This window comes from Equus asinus, chromosome 3 (genome assembly GCF_041296235.1).
Source record: "Equus asinus isolate D_3611 breed Donkey chromosome 3, EquAss-T2T_v2, whole genome shotgun sequence".
NCBI classification, from domain to species: domain Eukaryota; kingdom Metazoa; phylum Chordata; class Mammalia; order Perissodactyla; family Equidae; genus Equus; species Equus asinus.
The window spans coordinates 16,146,748-16,162,410 of record NC_091792.1 but is presented as its reverse complement, the minus strand read 5'-3'; the positions used below and the strand labels follow the sequence as shown (position 1 = coordinate 16,162,410).

Below are 15,663 nucleotides of genomic sequence, written 5' to 3'. Positions count from 1 at the left end.
AAAGACTACTTTAATCCCTTATCTAAGAGGCCATGTTTTCTCGTTTTAATGAATATAAGTTAAACAATTAGAAGCTCCCTTAGTCTACCACTCCAGAGTGAACCAGCCATTTACTGAGATTGAGTTTACACTTTTAAGAAAACATCTTCCCACAGGGAAAATAAGGTCAAATTCCTAGGATAAGAAATCATAATAAATTCAACTTTACTGCCGAAGTCAGTGGTTTGAGGAAAGTTCAAAACCAATCCCCAGTCCTCTAAATCATTCTATCTTTAAAACAAAGAAAGTAAACACTGTTAGTGATACATAATTATTTGTATACTTCTCTGAGTAGGAATTTTACCAAATAGAAGTGTTCCCTTAAAAACAAAAGAATCTGACTTATTATAGACGGTAAAGCCAACATGGAGATGGTGTGCTTTGGGGGGACTCTTTCAACTTTTGCTATACAAACCCGGTATACACAACCAGCATGCCAGCCTTCTCTCCGCTGCTGCAAAACTTCCAGATCCTTGCCTTCTCCGGGTTTCACCACCCTGTTCCCTCAGCCTAGACAGACCTGTCTTACTCATTCCCTTTGCTTCTCCAGCCTATCTGGTTTTTCTTGTTTGGGTGTAAATGTCACTTCCTCAGGAAATTCTTCTCTGAATTCCCAGTCCCAGTTTATCCCATCCTACCCCCACCCTCACCTCCACTCCCCACCATTATTTGCTCTCATGTACTCTCACTTGTGTTTCATAGCCCTTAAAATTAGTTCTTTGTGTAACCATATATTAATGGCTATGTAATTTTTATGTCATGCCTTCTGCACTTAATAAGCTCCAACACAGCAGCGGCCACATCTTTCTTGGTTACTGCTAGAGCATAATGTAAATACTCAATGAAACGTTCTGAAAGAGTGACTAAAGATTTGCATGAAATGTTCATTGCTGTTCTATCAGCTCCATATCACTTTCTGAAAATCCTAGAGAGTAAAGATTGGAAACATTTCATCAGAAATCATCCTGTCTGAAGCAATAGGATTCAAAAAGGAAAACAGTCAATGAATCCCTGACCTGTGAAAAGGGAACGACAGATAAAACAAACCTTGCCAAACAGAGGGCCGCTGAGTGGAATGGATGATAAAGCTAGAAGACAAGTTGGGGGTGGGAGGGTCAGATTATGGAAAGTTAAATTCAGACTTGAATATATTATAAACAATCAAAAATGTTTGCGTAATAAAGTAACATGACAAAGTTGTGAGATTATTCCAGAGGTAAAATACAATATTGATTCAAGGGGTAGAGGCTGAAGGCAGCAACCAATTAGGAAACGAAAATACTCTAGGTTTGACATAAATAAGGACCTCAGTGATTGTGGTATGAGTGGCAATGGGAAAGAAAGACCTGATTATGAGAGTTCATGACAGAAGGATTGATAAGACTGGGTGAGGAAGGGCTCAAAATTCCTAGAGACATCAAGCTGGGTGGAACGGAGTAGAGCTCCATTACAAACAGTTCTTCCCTCTGCTCTCAACTCTCTGGCTGACCTTGAACTTAACCTCTTCAGCCTCATCTTCTTCATCTATAAAATGGAAAGACTGGCCCAGATGATCAGCAGCATTTGGCGTTCTCTAAATTCGGCTATTCATAGAAACCAGAGAGTCAGCAAGAGTCATAGTCACGGAAACAAAAGAATTGTGTTTCGTATTGGATATGTTGAGCTTGAGGTAAAGTGAGACATCTTGAAAAAGTTCTCCAGCAAGCAGCTGGGCACACAGGATGGACAAGCCTAGAAGAAAAGCAAGCTGGAGACACAGATTTGAGAGTCAGAGGCCTCAAGGGTTACTTGAAGAGATGGGAGTGAATAAAACAGCAGAGGGAGAGTGTGAAGAGACAGGAGAGAGTGGCCAGCTCAGATCCTCCCTAGGCCAGGGAACTCCAATCTCAGGTCACTCGTGCCCATAAATCTCCCCTGGAGGTAAAGGGTTCATTTCTGCTCCAGCACAGAGCTTCTGATCCCACTTCTTTAACTCAGACTGGTGGCAAACTGCAACCAGTAAGTAAGGCAGGACTAAAAGGAGCTAAGATCCGGCATTCCCTATTGGTTCCTGTGACAAGTGGAGAATCCCCGAAGTCGTGCTGCAAGTGCAAATAGATTCTGTGGCCTTGGGTTGCCACTAAAAAGACGTTTAGCTGTTCTGTCCTCCCTTTCCTCATGCCCCCCAGTCTGGGACCACTTCAGTTACCCAGAGGCAAAGCTGACGACGGTGGGAGAGCGGTCTGCACAGCATTCATGCAATGCTTCAGTGGCGGTCCTGGGAAGAGCATCCTGGTCCTCTGCCTTTCAATCCAATTCTCTTCTCCAGCAATCATCCTGCCTATTAAAAGCATATGTGCTACACCTTTAAAAGTCTCTTTGCCCTTAACTGTGAATAGTGTTTCATTGTCTGCTGCCATCCTACCAGAGAGGGAGCATTGTGCAGTTCGACAAAACCTGCACCCTTGAGCAGCTGAGAGCTCAGTTTCCTCCAACCATCCGCAGGCCGGCGAACACTGCCAAGGACGTGATTATATATCAGTTCTCCTTGAATCGCATATAGGAATATTGTTGCTCTGTGGCCTGAGCCAAACAATCCGAGTCACCTGACATCCTCCATCCAACATTTAGGAGTCATCAAACTTAATTTCCCCTTTGCGCAATAAAACACCAAGAGGAAGCTTTAATAGATTGTATTATGTAACGGTTCTATAAAAATAGCAGGCCAGTGCTGGAGCACTTCCTTCCTGGGGCCCAGTAACCTATGCTGAAAGGATACACACTGGTTGCCCAGGCAACCATGAGAGATGACACTAGGGAAAAAAACAGCAACAAAAGGACCATTTTTTGGCTCAGTCAAATGAGGTCTGGCTTCAAGCTTGTGATACAGTGAATACAGACAGCCCAGCACCGAGAGAAGGAACCAGTTAGCAATTCTACTCAGGCACCAGTAGCCTTGCAAAGCTGCCCTTGCTTTCATTTTTTTTTTCCCCACTTGTTTCTTTAAAAAGGAAAAGAATGTCTTCCCCTAGTAATTTTATTTTTAATTCAAAAAAGCATAATCTTTGATGGGAGTTAAACTGTAGCAATCACTAAACAATGTTTATTCTATTTTTCCTTTCTCTTCCCAGGAGCTCAAAAGATAATTTCAGTTACATGCAATTGTCTTTTGTTTTCTCCTAGTTTGTTCAGGATTTGATTATGCAGGAAGCAACTGGTTTAATGGTAACAAGCTTTATAAACAACCTATAAATAAATAAAATAAATCAGGGACACAGCCGTTTTTATGCATTTTAAAAGTGAATAATAACCATTTCTGGGATCCCTCCCCACAGCAGACATCAAAGGACTTTCTTTTAACAGACTACAATCTCCTCTCTCCTGCTGTACTGAATTAGAGCCCCAACATTTTATTGTCATCATTACCATCATTGATATTATTGCTTCACAAAAGGGACTGCCATTTTAATTTCAGAAAATTGGTTTTCCCAATATCCTGAGACTAGTGGGAGAATGTGTGTGAGTTCCTGACTCGTACCTAAACGTTTTCCCTTTTACAAGGAGGAAATGGGCCCTCGGGGATTTACAAACATGATTTGGAACCTCTGGAAAATAAAACCAAGGATGAATCAGATGAGATTAAGCTCAGCTCTCTAATACAAAGCAACGTCAATAGTTCTTTCAAAGCAATTCTTGAAAACAGTGCTCATAAATATGTAATGAATTTTTATCCAAAAGACTTGTTTAAATCCTCATATAGTAAATGATTTATTTCGAGATTAGGTATGCAGCACAAAGCAGACATCCTCTGATCAAGTGGGAATAAAATCTGTGAAAGCAAGTGGTAAAGCATTATGTAAATATAAACGGCTGGGATTATGATCACCCTGTGAACTGGAATGTTTGAAGGAGGAAAGCCAAAAAAAATAATCAACGATGTATTCTTCAGAAAAATATCCTCTATCTGTCCTGTCTCTTCCGGTTTCGTTCCTCCCTCTTGCTGCCTCCATCAGTTCATTCAAATCTTCACAGCATCCGTTAATCATTTGCCTGCTGGCAATTAGCTAATATTGGCTGTCTTCACAGACCAAAGGGAAATGGAGAGTCAGAAATTATTCATTTATTTTTACCCATGTACATTGTCAAACTGGAGATTCTGGTCTCTGAAGGGTACCATTTAAGGCAAAATTCCAGTCCTTCCCCTAAAGTGGGTCTAATCATGTCTGTTTACCACATCTGGGCTCTCTTCAAGATGGATTTAGAGACAGATTAATCTTTAAACATCAGATGCTGTTGAAACACAAAACATCCTTTATTATCAAAGTTGCAAACTTCAGGCTTAAGTCCTTTAAGACCTGGGACCCTGTATCTTTGGAGAAAACTTATGCAGAATGCATGTGCCTTAAAGTTACTGGGCCTTATTTTCCTTTTGTGCTAAGGGTTTTGAAATCAACAGGATTAAGTTGCAGATAGTTGGGTTTTATCCAGATCTTTATTTTGACTCTAAAAAAGGATTGAAGAAGGCTTTGATGAAACGGACGTGAGTTAGCATTCAATAGGAGCTCAACTGCAGGGGAGAAGCCTGACTTTGAGGAAATAGAACAGTGTATCTCCTTAGTTTTCTGGTCTGTGATTTCAGTTTACCAGCACTTAAGCACATGGCACAAAATAAAGTGTACAGGAGTTAGAAAGCTTGGTATATGACATTGAATTCATAAATCCTTTTCAGTTATTATAGAAATACTAAATAAAATTAAGCTGGGATAAATATTTCTTAGGCTTCAAGTTCTCAATTTAGCATGTCCTCTGATTGCTTCTCGCATGGACTATGTCAATATGAATAATGATGTTGATCGTATGGCCATTCCTTTTAGAGGTTACAGATTATAGTTCTCTAAGTATATTTATACAGGAAGAAAAGTACATAATGAAACATGAGATAAAGTACCAGTGTTCACTGAAATTTGCTATATGCAAGGCTGTTCTGCCCTGTAGGAACTTACAGTCTAGACTGGGGTTTAAGAACCACTGCTAGGCATTCGGTAAGCCCTAAAGAAGTATTATACCTAAGAAATGCCAGAGGAGCTTTTTGGGAAACAGAGATCTCTGTGGGCTGGACAGACCAGGGAAGGCTTGGCAAAAGAGTGGGACCTGAGGTCATCCTGAGAAAACAGATAGAATTTAAGCAAATAGAGAGGAGAGAGATTGAGAAGGGAGAAGGCATAACCAAAGGGGCCCAGAGCCTAACATCCACGGCTTCTTCAGGGGACTATGGAGAGACAGAGAGTGTGGAAGTAGAAACAGCGCTTGGAAGAGAGAAAGGCAGGAAATAGCATTATTTGGATTTATAGGAAAGAAGATGTAGATCATTCAACATTTAATATTGAGCTACAAGGAAACTTAGACATCATTTTCATGTGATTTGGGGAAAGATTCATTCTCTGCTTGCCTCAATTTCCTTGTCTGTAAAATGGAGATAATAATAGTAATAATGATACTAACTTATAATGCATTAAACGAATATAAGTTGTCATGTTACCCAGGTCCCTCAGTCTGCATTTTAATTTCAGTTAATATACCATTTCATGTGGATTTACTCAGTCTCAAATTGTGATGTCTATTTGGTGAGATTAGATATCCCCAATCCAGCCCACGGCCATGTCCTTTGTAAGAGATCAATTGAGGAGTTGAGGCCAGTAAATTTCCCCCACTGGCTAGTAGGAGGGAAGAGGCCCTGAGAGAGCAGGGCTCTCTCCAGATTGAGTCAGTCCCCAAAAGAGATCATGCCATTTACCCACTAACATCCTCATCCAAATGTGGCCAAGAGGAGGAAAGGGTGATGGTTTAGACCAGAGGAAATGCCTGCTGGCAGCTTCTTCCTCCCGTGGCCAGCCAGCTCTCCGACTTACTGTTTCAGGTTCCTGATCAAATGCATCGAAGGTGGTTGCCTGGAACACGGACTCCAGTTTCTCAGGCTCCTGGAATGGTTCTGACGGCCGCAAAAGTTAACTCATTTTCCAACACTGGCACTCTGTCAAGGGCCCCAACAGTAGAGAAGACTCCCTTTTGCCCATTTCTTTCAGAGCATCTTGATTTTTAGCAATGCCTCTCTCATCCCTGTTGCACATCAAGCCATAGACTCGTGGAACCGCTTACTTGTGACCCACTTCATTTTGTTTACTTAAAGATTGTTTTTGTGACTTTTAAAAAGCTATGCTTGCATCTGGGATTTGTAATTCTAAGTCAGAGAAGGACAGTTGTTATGTATTGTTTAAAATTTGTTTAATAAAAAGGAATTTCTTTGAAAACATCAGGCCAAGCTTATGATGTAAATTTACTGTCTGTAAATTTACAGTGTAGTGACAGAAACTATAACACAGTATGTTAATTGATCAGTGTTGTAAGAAACATTCACTACAGCAATGAAAGAGTATATAGTGTTTTGTTTAAAAGATATTAACTCAAGATGAGAAATAAGATGTTTTTCTTTGGGGTAATTTTCCCTTTTATGGTGTTTTTTTCTTTTTGTCCATCTATATTTGCTAACTTTCTTATAACAAATATAAATGTCTTACATAACTAGAAAAGAAAAAGCAAATAAGACGCTGATAATGTGACTTCAGACTCTCCAGGAGGTAATTTCAACTGAAAATTTCCTCTCTCAACACCAAAGATCTTTTCTAGCCCTTCCTGCAGATCTGGATAAGTTGATTTCAGGTATGCTCCCGAGGCTGACCAAGCCCAAGTTCTAACATGATATACCCACCTCTTCCTTATCCATTTAATATATTATTGCTTAAGACTAATCAGAAATTAATCCCGGCCTTTGACTATAATCCTTTAGAAGAGGAAGGGTGAAGCTTTTAAGGAGGAGTTTTCTTAATGCCACCAAGTCGACAGTTTACTTTTCCATATGGGCTCAAGTTAAAAGATAGCAGGAGGTGGTAAAGTCCTTTCAGAGACCTCACCTTGGTTTTGTGTTACGTAAATTCTACCTAAGACCTTCCTCAATACAAAGCAAATCCTGGGACTTAAAACCTAAGTTGCTGCCTAGCATCAAGGGAAAAGCCACTTGGAGCAGACCCTAACCATCTACTCAGTAAAACATTTACAGTCATGCGTTGCTTAATGATGGGGATAGTTCTGAAAAATTAATCATTAAGCAATTTCATTGTTGTGCGAACATCATAGAGTGCACTTACACAAACCTAGATGGTGTAGCCTATTACACGCCTAGGCTATATGGTACTGATCTTATGGGAGCACTGTCACATATGCGGTCTGTCATTGACTCAAATGTCATTATGTGGCGCATGACTGCATGTCTCCTGAAGGAAGAATCCCTGGACCAGATTAGCCCATTGATGGAGGACAGGCAGATGGTAACGGGTCTGTAAACATCTGTGTTAGGTAGAATACTGCTTTATCATTGCACCCATGGAGAATTTGCTCAAATATGTGATGCTATATATTTGGCAAATATTATCTATTTCACTAGCAGCTAAGACCTAGGAATTCTAGAAAAACAGACTGAAGCAATGTAGTCCGAAGAACTTGCCTTTTCATAAAACATTTACTTGCCACTTCCTTCCTAGCTGTGTGACCTTGGGAAACTTGGTCACACCTTTTAAAATCTTTAAAATTAGTAATACCACCTAAAAGGATTAAATACACTAGTGTGTATAAGGACTTTGCAAGGTATCTAATTCACAGCAAGTACCCAATAAATATCAGTTTCTTCCATTAGCATTCCAAACTAGATGGAGGTACATATTATTATGCAATGTTGTTTAATATTCTTTGAGAACCCACAGTGTGGATTTATAAATCTAGAATTAGATAAAATACTTTGCAAACATCTCTGCTGATTTCTGTTAACCTATTTTTTCTAAAATCACTTACTACTAACTTAGTATTACTACATATACTTTAAAAATTAAAAATTTTAGACAACAGAGTAAAGTTGTTCCTTGGGAACTTGGTGACATGGAAAAAGCTGAATTAAGAGCCATGAAAGGTCATTATGAAGATATTCCATAGCAAACAAATATTAACCATTATGAGCAGAATGAAGATGCAGGAGAAGAGGTTAGAAGTTCCACAACTTCCTTCAGCTCCTCATTCAAGACTGACAATACTCCATTGTGGAAGATAGTTCCTGCTACCTCCTTCCCCAACCCTGATACACATAAAGTTGGGCAGTGAAACATTTAAAAGAATGGGGTTGGAGGGGCCAACCCAGTGGCGTAGTAGTTAAGTTTGTGCACTCAACTTCAGCAGCCCAGAGTTCGGGGGTTTGGATCCTTGGCACAGACATACACATCACTCATCAAGTTATGCTATGATGTGTTCCCACATATAAAACAGAGGACGTTTGGCACAGGTGTTAGCTCAGGGGCAAGCTTCTTCAAGCAAAAAGAGGAGGATTGGCAACAGATGTTAGCTCAGGGCCAATCTTCCTCAAAAAAAAAAAAAAAGAATGGTCGTCACAGCGTATCAAACGTGGCTCACACTCTGAACCAATAGCCATATACAATCACCAACAAAGCCTCTTTCCAAGGAAGTGGTGCCTGGGGAAGACAGTCTTTTGATAGGAGAAACATACTCATCCTGGCAGATACTAAAGCTCACGTGCTAAAGACTGAGTTCAGGCTCAAATGTACTAAATACTAAGAAAACATACATTGTCAATATTTTGTGTTCCTGTGCATTTTATTATTTTTCACAATAACATCAATAAATAGTTGTTATACATGTTTTAGACACTACTTTTATTCTTTACAAGATAAACTTTTTAAAAAATTCTTTGGCATTGTAGGAAGAAATTCCAGAAATTATGATGATGCTGGCACTGTATGTTGCTTTGTTGTATCAACTATAACTTTCTTAAAGACTTGAGAAGGTCTCAGCTTCTAGGGCTACCGCATAAAATAGCTCCAAGAAATATTACAAGCTTAGTTCATTTTTGAGCCACCAGTGGATAGCAAGGTAAATAATTTAGTAAGTATCATTTTGTTAACATAAATTCCCACACCAGATAAATTAAATAAATTTCTCAAATAAATTCCCATGCCAAAAGTGAAAAAAGACAACCAACTGTTATGGTGCATGTACTCAGAGTTCGTATATGTAAGACATGCATCTTACATATTAGAACTGAGCTCCAAGCTCATTTTTCCTAAACACAACAGCTTTTTCCTACCAGACCTTGACATATTCAAGAATGAAGATTCAGATCACCGTATCTTCTGAATAGCAAAATTTCAGAGCCTAACCACTCTTGCTCACCGTGGTCCAAAGCACAGTTACAAATATTCAGTAAATTCTATGAGTGTTTCATTCAGACGTTAGTCTCTTCGACTACTTAAAAGAATTAAACCGTCTTAATCTGGAATTCAAACGACAGGAAAAACAAAATAGTTCTGAATAGCCAAGCAAGTTATCCAATATCCTTATTAAAAAAAATAAAGAAATAAGGAATCTAGTTAACTGGTGAAAGAACATGTTCTTTAAAATGTAAGATTCTTTTGAAGAAATCAACTGTGGTTTAATGAAGTTGCCCTGTAATTCATTTTCATCAAGTTTATTATGAAAGAACATCCGCAAAATTCCAACTTTTAAGAATCCCACTGTTCGCATCTCTATATGTTAGTTGTTTGTTATCACAAGTTTAACACTTTTTTTTTATTAATAACTGCAATAGAATTGATTACTGATAAAGAGAATAGGGAAAAGTTTAATCGTAGAAGGAAAAAAGATTCTATCTAACTAACAGCATTATTATTAATAAAGCACGCAAGAAGGAAACCAGAAAATATCTTGTTCATTAGAATTCCTTCCAAGGAAGAATTTTCCAAAGGATATCACAGGCCTCAGTCATGACTGGTTCTTAAATTATATATTTACATGCACTATGGCATTTTTTAAAGTTTACCAATAACCCAGAAGGCTCTGGGCACAAATACAAAAAAATAATTTTAAAAATGCCACAATTGAATTAGATTCTGTTACAAAGAAAAAACTCTAAACCTTAAGCTACCCCATAAAAGAAGAGTAGAGAAAAAATTAACTCAGCTGGATAGTTATAGAATGCCAAACCAAAACTATACACTTTTGTCCCATGCCCTGAATGTCAAAGAATTTAAGATAAAAACAACCACAACAAACAAGCCAACTTCCACCGTACACAACCACATTATTGGCCTACAAACCCTACATGTAGTGTTCCAGCACTAATCATATGTATAAGTCCGGTCAACCACTTTTTCAACATAGGAATGACCTATAGATTTCATCCCATCTTTTCTGATGAGAGAGACAAGATCCAGGTCTGAAACCACACCCTAGCCACTTCCTATCCTCAAACACGCTGGCCAGCGAAACCTTTGGGAAACAGGCCAAATGGTTATGGAAACCCTACAACTTCAATTTCCTTCTCCTCTGGTCCAGTCATTTACCAGAACTGTAACCAAATAGCAAAATGCACTGGTTTGAGTTTCAGCTTTTTTTGCTTTCCCTCGCCCACCCTCTGGTAGAGATGCTAATGAGCGGTAAAATCTCCCGAGGCAGGGAGCCAGATAATAACCACCACGCTCAGTGATCTCCCTTCGATAATCAAAAGTCGGCACCAGCGCCTGGAGGAAGCTGTGAACGTAAAACACAGAGGATCCTACAGGAACAGCTGAGCTATAGCTACGGCAGGACGCAGACTTCCCTGCGGAGGAGAATCGGGTCGTAGCACTGAACAGCAAAATACGTGCATTCTAAATGCCTGTAGTCCTTTCAAATATGAGATTGTGAAGCAGCCATGGCGTGATCCATTTCATCAAAGTACCCAGGGCCAGAGGAGACAGGAAAGTGGAGGGCTAGAGAAGCAGAGTGAAGAAATGTGACAGTGGACAGCCTTCTTGCATCCACTTTCCCAAAGTGTAAGAAGAAAATTACTACTTGATTTGTATCACAATAAATACAGTAATGTAATAAAACTCTAGCACAGCCCCTGGCTTGTGTAGGTGGTCAATAAATGATATCAACTTGATTCATTCATTCGACAACGCTGATGGAGAACCTACCTACTATCTGCCAGGCAGTCTGTTGGACACCAGCATTACAGAGACTGAAAAACCTATTGGCTGCTTTCCAGGATCTCCTTAGCCCCATGATGATGAAGGTCCCCCAGAGCAAACCAGAAACTGGAGAACAGCTGTACCATATGCAACTGTTCTACCACAGAGAACTCATCGTCCCATGGCTTGAGTCCTCAACAATTCTAAAGAGAGCATGAAAACGGCCAAACTCCAAGACTTTGTGAAATTCAATATGAAGATGCTACTAAACAGGACAAAGGAGGCACCATCATCGCACCATCTTACATTTGCACATCTTAGCATTCAAAAACCATGTCTTAGTTCATTAATACTCCTGATAGTTGACTACAAATATTTCCTTTCAGAAGTCACGATACTACACAACTTCAGAACCAGGAGGAACCTCGAACATTAACTCCTCATTTCAGAAATGAGGCTCAGAGAAGTAAAGCGGCATGCCCAACCTCAAGTACCTATTAAGACAGCAAGCACAAAATAAGGAGAGAGGCAGAGACAGGAAGGGAAACAAACAGCATTTGCTGAGGGCTATTTTGCCAGACATGGTTACACTATAAACATCTAATGCTCACAACAAAATACAGCAAGGTAGATATTATCACCCTATTTTACAGAGGAGGAAATTGAGGCTCAGGTTAAGTAACTTGCCCGAAGCCACACAGCTAAGAAGCAGAAAAGCGAGTTCATTCAGTACCTCACAGTGTTTATGGAGGCTGCTCTTTTTACAACTGCCTCTATAGAGAAGTCAGCTTATGGTCCTTGTCAGCTTCCAATTGCTACTGACCGTGAATCTTGAGGACTGGTATGATGAAAACAGAGGAAAAACCGTTCACTAAGGTTTAGTGACCTTTCCTAATCCACAAAAGGTGATATCGCTCAGACAAAGCTGATATTGTCTCGCTCGCAGGCTACTCCTTCACAAAGTTTTCTATACAATTCTAACTTTCATTTTCACAACAAACCTCAATATTCACCACGTGCAAGTATTTAGCTTCTAAACCTCAAAATAATCAATCTCTATCATATTATTGTTCTTCAGCTGCCAGAAATCCCTTCAGAGGCTTTATTAGAAATGTCGGTAATCCTTCAAAACGCCGACTGGTGTCTTTTTCAAACGGTTCTGTAATAGCATCTCGAGCATCATCCTCCACGAGTACCTCCAGGAGGATTCCAGCCAATACTTTACTAAAACTCTTCCCTACACATGTGGGACTAGCCACAGATGAGCGGCTGTGATATATTTAAGAGATCACTGGAAATGCAGAAAGGAAATAGCTGCATATTCTATTCCCTCAAGACAAAGTCTGCTTACAGAAATTACTGATAAAAAATATTAAGACAACTTCTGTATCACAGAGCACCTTCCTCGAGTGACTACGTTCCCCAATAAAATTTGTGATTAAAATATATCTTAAAATATGTCCCACATCTAGATTTGAAAATACCTTAAGCAGAGCAGGAAATCTTGAATTGTTTTGAAGGGAGTTAAAAAGAAAAAACAATGAAAGGGTAGCATAAAGAGAGATTTCTTACCTTAATGGCCATAAATGAGACTGCATCTCAAAATCTTTTTTTTTAATTTACCAAATTGTAGGGAGAACGGAGAAATTAGAACTCAATTATCCAGATTCTTAAACAACACGTCCAGCAGTCTCTAATTAATTGTCTAAGCCTTCATTTCCTTTTGTCTGTGTGTTGGGTTGGGAGAGAGAAGGAAAAGAGAAAGAGAACACGTAGAAACAGATGTGGAAATAAATATTTTTCAACACAACATCTTGGCAAACTTTGATCTTTATATCACCCTCGCACTCTATTTTCTAAGTTTCTTAGTTTTCCCAATCCCCATAGAATTCAGAGCTAGAAAGAAGATAAAAACCTCTTAGAGGTTTTCCATAGTGTTAGAGAAGCTTCTTTGGAGAATTCTGATTGCCTCCCCCTGAATCTAATATTAATAAATGTTTTTGACCCAAGGAATTTCTGCCAGAGAATAGAGGAGATAAAAGGTTCATTTAGCTGGTTTGTCCTGTCCTTGGACTTCCAGGCAGAATAAACAGCACCTTGTGACAAAGGCGGACCACACGCTGGCTGAGCTCCAGGCAGACACTGGGGGACGCAGGCTGTTTATCAGACAGCACATTGTCTTACCCGGGATGTGGTCGGCCTTTGTAACAAGAAGTATGCAAATGAGTTTCCCAGAGACCCAACACCCTGCCCCCGCTCCACTTGTTCCTTCAGGAGACGCAAGCTAATGGTGACTGTCCTGAGAACAGAACAGAGAGCCACAGAAAGACAGGGGAAGAGGAAGCATCCAGAATTAACCAGGGCCCAAGAGAACTTTTCACTTTTCAAGAAACATACCACAAAGAATATAATTCCAAACCACCCTGATTCCAGAAAAAAACAAACACACACACATTTTAAAACAGGATTGCAAGTTTTTTAATGTTCAAAAATTAAAAGAATTCTGAATCTGGTTCACTTATTCTTGATGCAGGGCAATGCAGCGAAGCTTTAAAATGCTCCATTTTCTCGTAGGAAAATTGCATCCCCAGACACTGCTGCAAACTGCCGCCAGGAGCATCTCTCTTAACTTCAGTTCCTTCATATATAAAACGGTACTAACAATAGTATCTGTGACATTTGGTTGCTGCAAAGATTAAATGAGGTAATTAATGGAAAACAGTTTAGCACAATGCCCAGCACATAGTCTGGGCTCAGAAAATGTTAGCAGGTTTTATACTATGCATATTATTGAGCTGTGTATCATAAAAGCACAAAGAATGAGCCAAGAGTACCAGAGGGGAAGAATGTGGGGCAATAAAGGCAATTATGGAGAAGAAAGACCAGTGCCCCACTGGCTAGTTTAAAGGAGTTCAGTGAATTGCAAGTTTGTATCCTATTTGAGTCTCAGTTTCTCCACCTGTAATATAACACTCACTTCATATGGGTTATGAAGAGTAAATGAGACACACATTCAAGTGCCTAGCACATCGCCGTGCAAATCATAGCCACTCAATGGTGTTAACTATTTGCTTGTTTTATTTACATAACCCTATGGTTGGGTTCAAATTCACACTTTGTACCTGTGTGATATTAGTCAAATTACTTAACCTTTCTGGACCTCAATTTCCCTCTCAGTAAATGGAGTATAATAATAATACCTACCTCACCACGTTTGCTGTGAGGATTTCATAAGCTGCAGGGCCCTTAGACGGGCTCCTGGCTCAAAATGAAGACTGACCATTATTGGTTGTAATTGCAGTCTAATTCCTTACTTGATGCATACAGTTAATCTCACTTGGCTGCTGAATTCTGTGAAGCATGGGATGGTCACTTGCCATGCCTGTAACCAGACTGCCATTTCTGGCCTTCAGAATTGCACTGGCTATCTTGGCAAACTTTCACATAGTCCTAAGCACTGACATTAATTATGCCTCATTATTTCAAAATGATTTCTTCAAAGCAGGCAGATAATGGTTTTCTCCTGATGGTTGGGTTCACCTTCCTCCAGGCCCCTCACGTCACCTTTCATCTGCGAAATCATTTCTATCCTAGCCAGGGTAAAGGAACAGGAAACAAATATCGAACTCATTTCAGAAGAAGAATCCAGTCTCAGACCTCAGTTTCTCAGTGTGTTTTCCATTGGAAAAGTTTCATCTCACTCCATGTTTCTACAATAATGATGCTAGATACCTAAATCGGCAAATGTTGACAGCCCAACAAATATACTAAGGAAGACAAATCAGGTTTTTCTGATATATTCTAATACAGAAAGATTTTTACATATAAATCAGATGCCTCACTTACATGCTTTCCTAGCCCCTCTTGGATGCCTGGAACACAAAACTTACCAGGCTTTGTTGTGAATTTTCTTTCTTCCCCATCCTCCCAATCCTGAGTATTCAAGAGGAGTGTCTCTGCCTTATCCGGATCTGTAACTCCTGCGATTGGTACAGAGCAGTGTAGTGTCTGAAGCCACCCTGCCTGGGTTCAAGTTCCAATTTTTACCATCGAATAGCAGTGGGACCTTTGATAAGTCACTGAAATTCCATGTGCTTCAGTTCTTTCAACTATAAAATGAGGATAATAACAGTACCAACCTCCTGAGGTTGCAATGAAGAGTAAAGACCTAACGCATGCAAAGAGCTTAGAACAGGACCAGACTGAGGAATCGTAGTAGATGCTATTTTATTTTGCTCTTATTATTATTATTATTATTAGCGATAACTGACAGACATGTTTCTACTCTCATGAAGCTTACATAACTCTGCTTGAGACACATAAACAAACAAGTAAATCAGTAAGATTAATTCAGTAGTGGGGCAGGCCCCGTGGCCTAGTGGTTAAGGTCAGCAAACTCTGCTTCAGAGGCCCAGGTTTGGTTCCCAGGTGTGGACCTACACCACTCATCAGTGGCCAGGCTGTGGTGGTGACCCACATACAAAATAGAGGAAGATTGGCACAGATGTCAGCTTAGGGCAAATCTTCCTCAAGCAAAAAGAGGAAGATTGGCAATAGATGTTAGCTCAGAGCCAAACTT

At 39.8% G+C, this 15,663-nt stretch overlaps 1 long non-coding RNA gene across 10 annotated transcripts in view; it reads right to left on the bottom strand.

Moving 5' to 3' along the window:
- The window catches only part of LOC106834085 (uncharacterized), a 189,745-nt gene extending 176,649 nt beyond the window's left edge, over positions 1-13,096 (bottom strand). Inside the window, exon 1 of one of the 10 annotated variants that reach the window (XR_011501895.1) lies at positions 12,657-13,096. This is a non-coding gene — a long non-coding RNA (uncharacterized lncRNA). Of the gene's footprint in view, positions 1-5,927; positions 6,303-12,656 lie in introns of those variants that run through there. The other 9 variants (XR_011501894.1, XR_011501890.1, XR_011501891.1 and 6 more) reach the window with 9 other exon arrangements.
- Between the last annotated feature and the right edge of the window lie 2,567 nt (positions 13,097-15,663).